The sequence below is a fragment of the Aethalodelphis obliquidens genome, unplaced genomic scaffold, assembly GCF_003676395.1.
Source record: "Aethalodelphis obliquidens isolate GAN/ISIS:26980383/991018 unplaced genomic scaffold, ASM367639v1 scaffold3, whole genome shotgun sequence".
Classification (NCBI taxonomy): Eukaryota; Metazoa; Chordata; class Mammalia; order Artiodactyla; family Delphinidae; genus Aethalodelphis; species Aethalodelphis obliquidens.
In genome coordinates, this window is record NW_020837947.1 from 57,892,086 (window position 1) to 57,903,061 (window position 10,976).

The 10,976-nt window shown below is 42.9% G+C and overlaps 1 long non-coding RNA gene across 2 annotated transcripts in view; it reads left to right on the plus strand.

Annotated features, from left to right (window-relative positions):
- LOC113611306 (uncharacterized) overlaps positions 1–10,976 on the plus strand; it is an 87,242-nt gene that overhangs the window by 49,358 nt on the left and 26,908 nt on the right. The window contains exon 4 of one of the 2 annotated variants that reach the window (XR_003429394.1): positions 207–1,317. The exons of the other annotated variant lie outside the window; for it this stretch is intronic. This is a non-coding gene — a long non-coding RNA (uncharacterized LOC113611306). Of the gene's footprint in view, positions 1–206; positions 1,318–10,976 lie in introns of those variants that run through there. 2 annotated transcript variants of the gene reach the window in all.

Genomic DNA, 10,976 nt, shown 5'->3' on the forward strand with positions numbered 1-10,976 from the left:
AAAAAAAAAAAAAAAAAAAAAAACCTCTGGCGATCAAGGCCAAAGTTTTCTCTAAAGCTGGGCACTTTTACCCAGTTTTCAAAAAGCATACTAGGTACCAGCTTGCAAAAGTGAAGAGTCTGAGATGACGATCGTTAATCGTAAAAGCAGTAATGATGTGTGTGTAGTGCTTTTTACATTTCAGTATTTTTACCTCATTTTCTCAGTTGGGGCTTGGAGCTGGCAGCTAGAAGAGTGATGGTGAGAGGCTGTGATACTCCGCGTGGAGGCCTAGCATCTTAACAGGCTGATTTCCATTCAAGGAGCAATGTGGTCCCTGCTCCCAGGCCACGTTCCCTGGAGTGTGGTGATGGGCAAAACGCCACTGGTGTCACACACAGATTCTGCTGCTCTCTCGGATTTGGATCAACAATCTTTTCTGGGGAATTGTGGATCCAGCAGACCAATAATCACATATCTCAACCAATGACAGATACCACAAGGGAAATGATTTTCACATTTAAGTCACCCAAGTCCGTGACCAAACAAGTTACAGTGTAGATGGAAAAACTCTTGTTTCTGCAGCTCGTGGGTGAGAAGAGCCTGCTGACTGGGAATTATTTACACCGCAAGTCAGAAGGGGCTGCAGAATCGGGTGACATATGGCCCCCGGGCCTCTCACTCCTGTGATTGGCAGGTCACACTCTCTGGTTTTTTGACTAAGGCCTGTCACAGTTGAAAAGACAGCTAGTGAAATGGTTTTCACTTCACTGAGGGCGATGCCACAGGTCACCCAACGCTGCTACCCCAACAGTGAAATGCTGCAGTGCCTCTCCATTAGGGACGGTGCTCAGAGTAGTTTCACTCTGCTGTGTGTTCCTGCTGGATGAAATGGTTGCCAGATGGACTAATGGAAAGACGAGGAAACGCTGTAACTTACACATATTTGCCAAAGCCGACAAGACGATGTATTATTTATTAACAGACTTACAGGGCAGTTAGAATCACAACGGAGCAAATATGAGAAGGAAGTGTCCAAAATAGGTTGTTTTGGACAAGAATTAAGAAACAAACAAGAAAACACCACAGCAACATCCTGATGAAGTAGGAAATTTATAAGGAAGATCTAGAAACTCAAGAGTGTCTTTCAAGGGATAAATTTGATCTGATTTGATAGAATCTGAAGTACAGTTGGTAGCAAACCTCTGCAGAGTTTCCCTGGCTTGTACACATCACACAAAAGCATATATTCATTAATGCAAATACATATTTAATTGTCCTTAAAATGAAGTTGTATAGCATTTAGAAATGAATAAATGCATAGCCTTTGGGATTGTTCATGGTGACATCTCTCGTTCATTTTGTGTGTGTGTCTGTGTGTGTGTGTGTGTGTGTGTGTGTGTGTGTGTGTGTGTGAGAGAGAGAGAGAGAGAGAGAGAGAGGCCTCATTCTCATCAGTGATGGTCTTCTATGGTTTCAGAGAAGGATATGGTTCATTCTGGGCATGTGATAGAATTTGAAACGGTAGGGAGCCTGGACCCTGTGTGCATTTTTCTAAGCAACGCCTCCCTTCTCTCTTTCTGTTTTTTCCTTTCTTTAAAGTTTTTAACTCTTGAATTGGTGCTTAAACTCATCATGGGACGTGATTAGAAAAACAGAAAATAACGTCAAATCTGATAACACTGGCGAAACATATCTTTAAAGGGATTAAAAAATCTAAAACCACATGAATGTATGTATCTAGCCTTCACATCTTTGCTGCACCCTATTTCAGAGAGCACATTGATTTTTGAGTGTTGTCCTTGGTGCAGCTGTCGAGATCAGGAGATACTGCGCAGTTTGTTCATCACAGGAAGGGCGGGTTCCCAGAACGGTTAAAGGGCAAATTGCACTGAGAGTAGTATATATTTGGTCAAAATAAAACAATTCTATGGAAATGAAGATTTCTCCTTTTGTCTCGCCTTGTCTGTCTGTGGTTTCTACAAAATTTTTCAACTCTTATTTTTCTTTCTCACAACTCCTGACAGAAAAAAAATTAAACTTTGACTTCGATGTTTTAAACTTTCTGAGTGAGTTGATTGTACACATCATAAATAAAGACCAAACATTGGCTGATGTCCACCTGGTAAAAACCGATGGTGAATTAATTAAACAGAGTGCTTTTTATTCTATATAATCAAAGCTAGTTAGTCATTTCTGCTATTATGTGAATAAATGTGAAAACAGTTAATCTGAAATCCATAGGTAGGTTTCAATTTAATTCCTATTGTAGCTGACAATAGGGACCCAGGCTCCATCAGTGTTTTTTTTACAGTGAGACTTTTTTTTCAACTTAAAGTAACAAATGATCATCCTTTATGTTAAAAGTTTGAACTATACCCACAATTCATGCATGATTGTTTCCTGCCATGGATGTTACGATTAGATGTTATTATAGCGGTTTTATATATGCATGTTTGACGATACATGCTAATTTATAGGGTTTATTACCATCTGAAATCCACCCTCCCCCCACCCCTTTAGTCAGTTGGTGGTCTTTATTCAGAATGTCCTTTGCTTGTTGTATGCCCAGCCTGATCCATTAGCAGCTGTTCTTTCTTGTGTTCATCCTTTCTCAGACATTTTGGTTTTGGCTGTTTGCATGTGAGGTCAAATGACAAAGAAATTAAAAATCCTGCCATCAAGTAAGCAAATGCGCCAGTTGACTTACCGAGTAAATTTGTTTTTGTGTAGTTGTGCACAATACAGCCTGACTGTAAGACATTGGAGGGAAGATGTGTCTATACTTCTAAGAGATATATTTCACCTTGATCTTGAGTTCGAAGATCATTCAAGTTGTGGCTCGCTCTTTCCTTCAGCAAACCTGTGTGATCCAAAAGTAGGCAGACTGGGGTAGGTGGCGAATTCCATCACCTGCCCCTTTGGCTTTCATTCAATTAGCAACAGGGCCACTTTTGCCCATTTCTGCCATAGAGCTCAGAGGGCAGGTTAGATATTCACTTTGAAGGGTCTTAAAGATTTGTGTACATGACACTCCCGTTTTTTCACCCTCTCAGGATACCTTTCATTCTGAATCTCTAAGCAAACTGGAATAAGTTGAAACAGCTTTTGTCTAGTGAGTAGTGTTAAATAAAAATTATTAGCAATCCCTGACTTGTATTAATTTCAAATATTAAAAGCTCTGTAAGCCTTTGCTTTTTGGTTATATGTAACCACTCTATCTGTTTTGGTGAAAAGTGTACTGGTCTTCCAAATTCTGACCTAGTTCCTGAGATAGCTGATGATGTCTTTTTTCTCTGTTGGAAGAACTTTTTGAAGAACAGTACGTGCATCTTACAGTATTTTTCTTACTACAGAATTAAAGTTTATTGTAGAAAATATAGATTATCGAAAAGAAGACAATAAACATCACCTTTAATTTTACCTTCTACAGATAAGCACTCCATAGTATGAGGAATTTACTTCTAGACATTTTCCTCTATGCATATAAAAAAACGAATATTATTTCCTTATCAGGGCTTAAGGGGTTAAAAGGAAAAGAGGATTATTTCACTTCTTGCTTACATTTTCAGCTCCCTCAAGGTCCCCTCTTTAACAGACTGTCTCTGGAGTGATTCGGGATGCCGAAGCAGTTGATCACTGAATAAATCTTCCCTGACCCTGAAAATGTTACAGTATAATGCAGCGCACACAACGCAGGTTGCAGCTGAGCTGCTCTGTGGCCAGAGATGATCTCTGGGTAAAGAAACTGCTTGGAATTACCCAGGGGAGTTTGCATTTCTGTAGCGAAATAGTGAGCACAGAAATGGAATTGAGTAACTTGCTCAATATTTTGGCCATATAAACACTAAGCACTGGCTGGGGGAGCAGAAGCTAAAAGAAATCTCGGTACCTTTTGATTCAGGGAAGAGAAGGATACCTTATAAATGTCACTCATTTGGAGAGCCCCAGAAATGGGCATTTCAAATACATCATCAGACGGCTGGCAGGATGGAACGTCCTGGAAGCCCCATGTCTCTTGGTGACACCGTGAACAAGAGAGCCATATAGCATGAGGTAACGTCTGCTTCACAGAGCCTCGGAGCTTCAGATGTCGGCCTGTCCTCTGTGTCGATGTTGGGATGTGAGAGGCGGGGTGGGCAGTTGGCTGGGGAGGAACACTTCAAATAGATTTTCTGAGAGATCGGTTTTCTCAGCCTTCGGACAGTGAGCAATCAGTTCTTGCACTTGGATTTCAAGGAATATTTTCATGCCATTCTGACCATCAGAATCATTTTGAAACCTATCCCTCCAAACTGTGAGCTACTGGTCTTATTCAATTTTTGTATTTCCTGTGCTGAGGCAGGTGCCTGAAACATACTAGACGCCCAGTAAAAACTTACTGAATGAAGAAATGAGTGAATGTGTGTTGTCAGCAATGACTTAGGATTAGCTACAATGTGTGAAGGGCATGGCCATACACAGCAGAAGATCCTTTTGTGTACCATCTCTGCTTCACGTACCAAGGAAAGTAAACCCTTAGGTACAGCCACTACGGTCTAGTCTACGGAGGTTGCAAACTGTCAGTGTCAATTCAGTACAGAGACCTGTTTCCCAGGGGCGTGAGGTGGGGCGAAGGGTGGCAGAGGTGTCTCAGAGTATTAAAAAATATTCTCAGTGTAAATGCCTTTGGAAGAAATACTTATTTTCTTAGACACATGCTTACTTGTGTTAAAAGACATTGCCCCATATCCCAATTTACTTGCCTTTCTTGTGAAGACATGTGAACTTGACAGCCTTGGTGTGGTGCAAAGCTTCTCCATAGACCAAACTGTACTGAATCTGACTCTCCAGGGGTCAGATTTTATAATCTCCAAGCATTTATAATTTCAAAAGCTCTCCAGATAACGTGGATACGGGTGGTCTGCACACAGGCATTTGGGAACCAGTGGTATAGAGGAAGGGCTAATGTGGCTTCCCCATTTTTCTATAATTTATGTAAACCATTTAGTCTTAATGTCCAATTACTATGCAGTGCCATAACAATTACCACATGTATGTTGTTAAATGTGTGCCTGATTAACTTTATTACAGGTTGTATCTGAAATAGCAGTAACTGTACCTACATGGGGTCTCGGTCTTCAGAGATTTTATGAGCAGAATATTAGAGACATAAAGGGAGCACAGTTTAGGGCCCAACTTTGTAAGTTTTTACGTGTATCTCTGTCTGGAAAGTTAAGCTGTAAACACTTTGTCATCATTTTTTAAACATTATTTTTAATCTGTAGAATATTGTTGTTATCTCTTTCATGGTACGTGGACTTTCATTTCCTTTGTGATGAATTTGGGAGAAAGGAGAAAGATGATCTAAAAGTATGCAGCACAAGCAAAATTTTGTTGTGATGGCAGTCTCCCTGTTGATCTAATATCGGACCATCCAGCGGTACCCACCTGCCCACCTGGTGACGGGGGGACAGGGCCAAGAAAGCTTGAACCAGAAGCCATATTGAATTCAAAGTTCCATTCCAAGGAAAGAAAGAACATTTTGCTCAGGACAGACTCTATAAATGACCGATGTGTCCCTCATTCTACCACAGAACTTTACTACACCAGAAATTGCTGGCCACGACTTGTTTATAGCACCCATGACACCAGATATGACCTTTTCTGACAGTGGTCTTGAAGTCAAATTTCAGCCAGTTACCACCATCTTGTCCCCTTCCGGTAAAAAAAAAGAGGGGGGGAAAAAGGCAAATTGAAAGGACTATATGGATGAAATAAGCATACAACAAAGCACATTTTTGGAGATGGGTCATTATTTTACCTAACTATTGAGGATGGTGGATGGACAAGAAAGGCCCCTTCCCGAGTGCCACAGGGGATGGAACAATGATGTGTCCTCACCTTCAAGAGTTCACAGTGTGTCAGGCTTCCTCTGGGTCTAACCATCAAAGGAATCAGCAGGAATATCACTTCCTGAATCACCCGGCCACTCATTGACACCAACCCCCTTCAGGTTTAGTGAAGAGCCGAGCTCTGACATAAAGGAGCTGCTCTAGCTCCATTTCCACCTTGAGTGACCCCCCAGGGAGGCCATGATGATTATTCAAGCCTGGGCTTTGGTGCTTAGGACCACCTGACTTCACATTCCAGCCTTAATACTAACTTCTGGTGCCGTGCAGGGCTGGGTACGGGAGCCCCGTGAGCCTTGTTTCTGTAGGTGATAAACAAAGAGGACGATATCCACCTTGCAGTGTTGCTTTGAGGATTAAGTGGGCTTGTGTAGGTACAATGCCCATCACATGGTCATTACTGAGCGAGCAGTGCAATTTTCCTATGCAAGGGGCTGTGGAGCTGGCTTAGGGGGTCCGGACGCCACCATGGATGGTTCAGACTCTGTTCCAGTGCGGAGGGACCAATGTGGCTTTCCAGGGGAGGGCATCTTCTGCAAATCAACCCTCTCCCCGAACCCCTGAGGCTAACTGGGCAGTTGTCTGTAACCAGGAGCACGAGTTTGGATCTGGGGACCAGGTCTTACCAGAAACGTGTTACCAGTCTCACAGTTGCACGCTCTGTTAAAGTGTCATACAGAGGCCTGGCTGGCGCCAAAAGGGGCCAAGAGTGCACTGCTTTCTGCGCATGCGAGGGAGAAGGGGCGTCAAAAGAGCCAGAGACCACTATGGGTCAAGGTCAGGAGGTGCTTTATGATTCTTTTAAGAACCTGCAGTTGTTTACAGCAGTGAATTTGAGGGGTAAAGCAGATTAGTCAGAGATATCTTACTGCAACGGGGCTGTCTTTTGAAGGCCTGCTTTCCCCTCCCTTCCTCTTTCCTCCTCTCCTTGTGACCAAGGCTGTTGACCCAGAACCATACCCCTGTCCCTCCCTCTGGGGAAACGTTCAGAAAAACTACCACCAGCCAGATCCTCTAGCTGTGCTCGCAGCACAGGAATGAGAGCGTCTAACCACAAGGAAGCTGGTGCAGGCTGGTTCAGCTCCAAAAGCGGGACCAACCTTGCCCTGCAGCCCGTTACCGTCTCACTGTAATAGTAAGATCTCCGCCTGCCGTGCCTTGATGGTTTGACGGGCTCCTGACCAGATGCCAAAGGACCATACGAGGACAGAAAAGAGGTGGCATCCCAGTTCCCGGAAGAACCCTACCTATTCCCAGAAAAACAATACTTTTGCCTCCTTTCCATTAGCCTTGCCTTTAAACCTTGTCTCAGTTGCACCCCGGCTGAGAAGTTGATTTTTGAACTAAGTTCCCGCTTCTCTATACTCTGGCCCTCGAATAAAGCTTGCCCTGCTCGATCTCAGCTTTGGTTTCGTTTTCTGGCTGCGTGATTCAGAAGGTTAAAAAGAAGCTCCCTGGCCAAGACAGGGGGGTCTCCGCTCAGGCTAGGGCCCCAGTGGGGGGGTTCATACCACCCAGTTGGTGGCACCTTCAGGGTTTAACAGAGCCTAATGCAAGCATCCCCTTGGCGATGCATCCTATCCACATTTGGTCTTGTTCTTTAGTTAATCCTCTGACACTTTGCCCTACCAGTGATTTGGTGTGATATTTTGCAATGTCTGCTAATTATTTAACATGTTTACTTCTTATCTCCTTTAAGGAGGAGTACACTTTAAGGATTGTAAGCTTCAGAAGGGTAGAGAAGAATTTTCCATTTCTTTTGTCTTTCTTTCAGCTCCTAGTCAGGGGCCCTGTGCATACTGGTAAGTGTGGCAACAAATAATCTGTTGCATATACAAGTGCTCATGTTTCTAAAAGGTTGTCAGATGCAGTCAGTGAATTCTTATCATACGACAGATTGGAATTCATTGGGAAAGGGATATTCCTTTATTAACTCTCCCGGTCACCTTAACTTAGTGCAGAATATTCAACATGGTTGAACGTCACTTGCTAATCAAGGAAGGATGTCTGGAGTGATGAGCGGCACAGACCCAAAGTAATCCCTGGTTTTGTTTTCAAGAAGAGGTGTAACTTTTCAGACAATTCACTTCAGCATTTACTGCTTCAGCTCCCTCATCTGAGTTGAGTGTTGAACAGATAATATCTAAGTTTCTGGTATTGTCTAAGACTTTGTTATCTTTAAGTGTTTTAAGGTTTCTCTTATGATTGTGACTGCGCCGTGTATCTCCCATAACTGTCTTGGAAGACGCAGAAGCTGAATTATTCATCTTTTAAAAAAGTTACATTTCCAATGAACAATTTTTTGTTGGTTTTGCTTACTTTTGATAAAATTACAAAAAATTATGTGATAAAATGAAGGTTTTACCCAAGATGAGGATTCTAAAAAGGTATTTTTTAAAAAAATCAAGAATAACTTTCTAGTAATTTTTATGAAAAATATTTTATAGCATTTCTATAACTATATTTAAAAATTTTGTGTTTAATTTAAAAACTCAAAACTCAATGCTATAAAGCTGTGAAAAGTAGAGAGACTAAAAAAATCTAATATCTAAATAAATATTTTTTTTTCTGGTAAAATTATAGGCAGTATTATGAATGTTCTGCCTGATTAACTTCCGATTACAACATTCTAATTGGAAAAGTCCTTCAGGTAAAATAGGACAAGCTGTAGTATAATAATAGGCTGAGAAACGTGGCTTCATGGACACAGTCAGGCATCAAGTATTTAGCTGCTCCTGGGGTGTTGAGCTCTGGGCTGGAGACTTATAGCGAGACAATACGTTTTGGTAGATTCTGTCCTCAGGGCATACATTCTGATGTAGGACTTGTATTTCCCATACAGTATAATATCTATGTCTTATATGTAACTATCTCTTTATTTCTATCAACTGAGTAAATAAATCCACCCAACCAAACTCTTACTTTAAAAAAGAAAACAGACAGAAAAAAAGCCCCCCAAAACATAAAACAGTAGTTTTGCAATTTCTTTTCTAACATAATTTTCAAAGTTCTACTTACTCTGACAATTTTACATTGGCGGTCTGCACTTGAACCCCAGTGACTGACATTCTGATAACCCCTGGCCTGCCCAGATTCTTCTTCTTAGCTGAAAACACAGCATTTGCCTGAAGACAACATCTCTGAGTTATTCTGCGAATATGAATTCCGTTAAAAACCAATCAGAAGGAAAACACGAAAGAGACACAAATAAATTATCCTGATTTCTTTTAGGCCCTGGACCTAAGTTTATTTTCAGGCCCATCTCAACGTTTTGTATTTATTTATGCAGAGTCTGCTTTGTTTTAAAAAGGACTTAAGGTTACTCTGTGTTCTCTAGTTTTAGTTCTCCAGCGGAACTAATTTGAACAAATCCACCAGATAGTACAAAGTGGGTCCTATGTTGAAGATGTGGCAAACACCCAACTGTCACTGAGAAATTAGAAGGGTGCTGAAAAGGCTTATGAACCTAGAATATTTTCCCCCTTTGACTTTCTCATTATCAGGTTTCATTAGAATCACTTCTTAGGAATCTTCTGTAGACAGGCATTTTAACTGGGTGAAGATGTTACCTGGGAGAGGCGCCAAATAAACTAATCTGTGTTAATGTGTTATATATCTGATTAATTCATGGTTGCAAACACAGTGCCTCAGGCCCCAGGCCAGCAGCTTGCGAGAGGGCTGCTGACTGCGGTGGCACTGGACAGGAGTGGCGGGCCAGCTGCGGCCCGGCCCCTGCGAGTGTGTAGGACTGAGGTCCAGGCAGCCGTTTGCCTTCCTTTTGAAAAGATTAATGCCTGAAATAGCCTGATGTTTAAAATGTTGATAATTAATTCAGAATTTCTGGAAACACTGCATGGTCTTACAAAATCTCTGTGGCCACCCTGATTTGGGCCTGGCTCACGGGCCTCCAGTTTGCCACCTCCGGATTAGCGCATTAGTCGTGTTGTATCCTAATGGCAGGTCCAGAATCAGGTGACTGTTCTAAATGGTCTGTGAGGGCATGAGTGGAGAAGGAGGTCTGGGGTAATACCCAATACCTGGGCATGGGATATGGGGGGCGCTGGGCAGGGCTCGGGTCCCGTAGACCTGACTGGAGTCAAGTCTGAAGGAGGATGAGGGCCTGAGGAGGGTTGGATGGGGGCCACATCCTCATCTCTTCTGCCTGGAATGAGACCCTGAGTGACTTGGAGGCTTTTGTCAGCTTCAGTAAATGACACTCATTTCCCTTTGATGTGGAAGCTGCCCTTGTCCGGTGTTCAGAGAGCTCTGCGTGTTCTTTGGTTCTCAAGGTGCTCCTGAGCAGAGCAGATACCAGGGTCCTGCCCTAACAGTGAGCAAACAACCCCCGCTGTGAGGCTTGCTGGCCGCTTCTCAGCCAGAGGATTAGCGATGATTTAAAGGAACGCAGGAGGACACTTAGAAGGGTGTCTTCTTGGCACTGGAGTCAGCCAACAGCTGGCCTTCAGGAGGAAGGCAGTCCTTTAATTCAGGACCAGAACCATAATTTTTCAAACAGCTCCCCTGAGTCCACTGTGACAGTCTGGCATTTATGACAAGGAGATGCCTTCAGAGCCAGGTTCATTGTGAAAGCTCTTCACTGCGCCCCAGGCATGAGCCTTACTGGGGGACAGGGGCACCCCACCAGGTGGCCTTGACAGGTGGGATTCTAACACAGAACCTGCTGGCGATGGTATGGGAGTTTGTGGGTGGAGGTGAGAGGGTGCAAGGAGGGCAAGATTATCTCGAACAAGATTAGCATTTGAGAAGTGGCTTGCTTTGTTTTACGTTTTTGGAAATACAGGACTGTATGAAACTTCCGGTTCTCCGTTTTAGCCTCTTCCTGGGCCGGCCATTAGGGGGAGCTCTGCGCTTGACTAAAATGCATATATGGCTTAGTTCTGCGGGCATCTGAGATTTTCAGAGAACTCAGTCCTCATTTTCTTTTCGTTTTCATGCTATGCCTTTGTCCTGCAGCAACAAGTGATGACTTTAGGGTATTATTTCAGGAATGGGTGTGAGAAGGAACTGGGGGTGAACAAAAGAGAAGTAGTTGGTGTTGAGTTTGGTATTTTGGAACAAGAGGAAGTTCTGTTGGAGAAGTAGTGT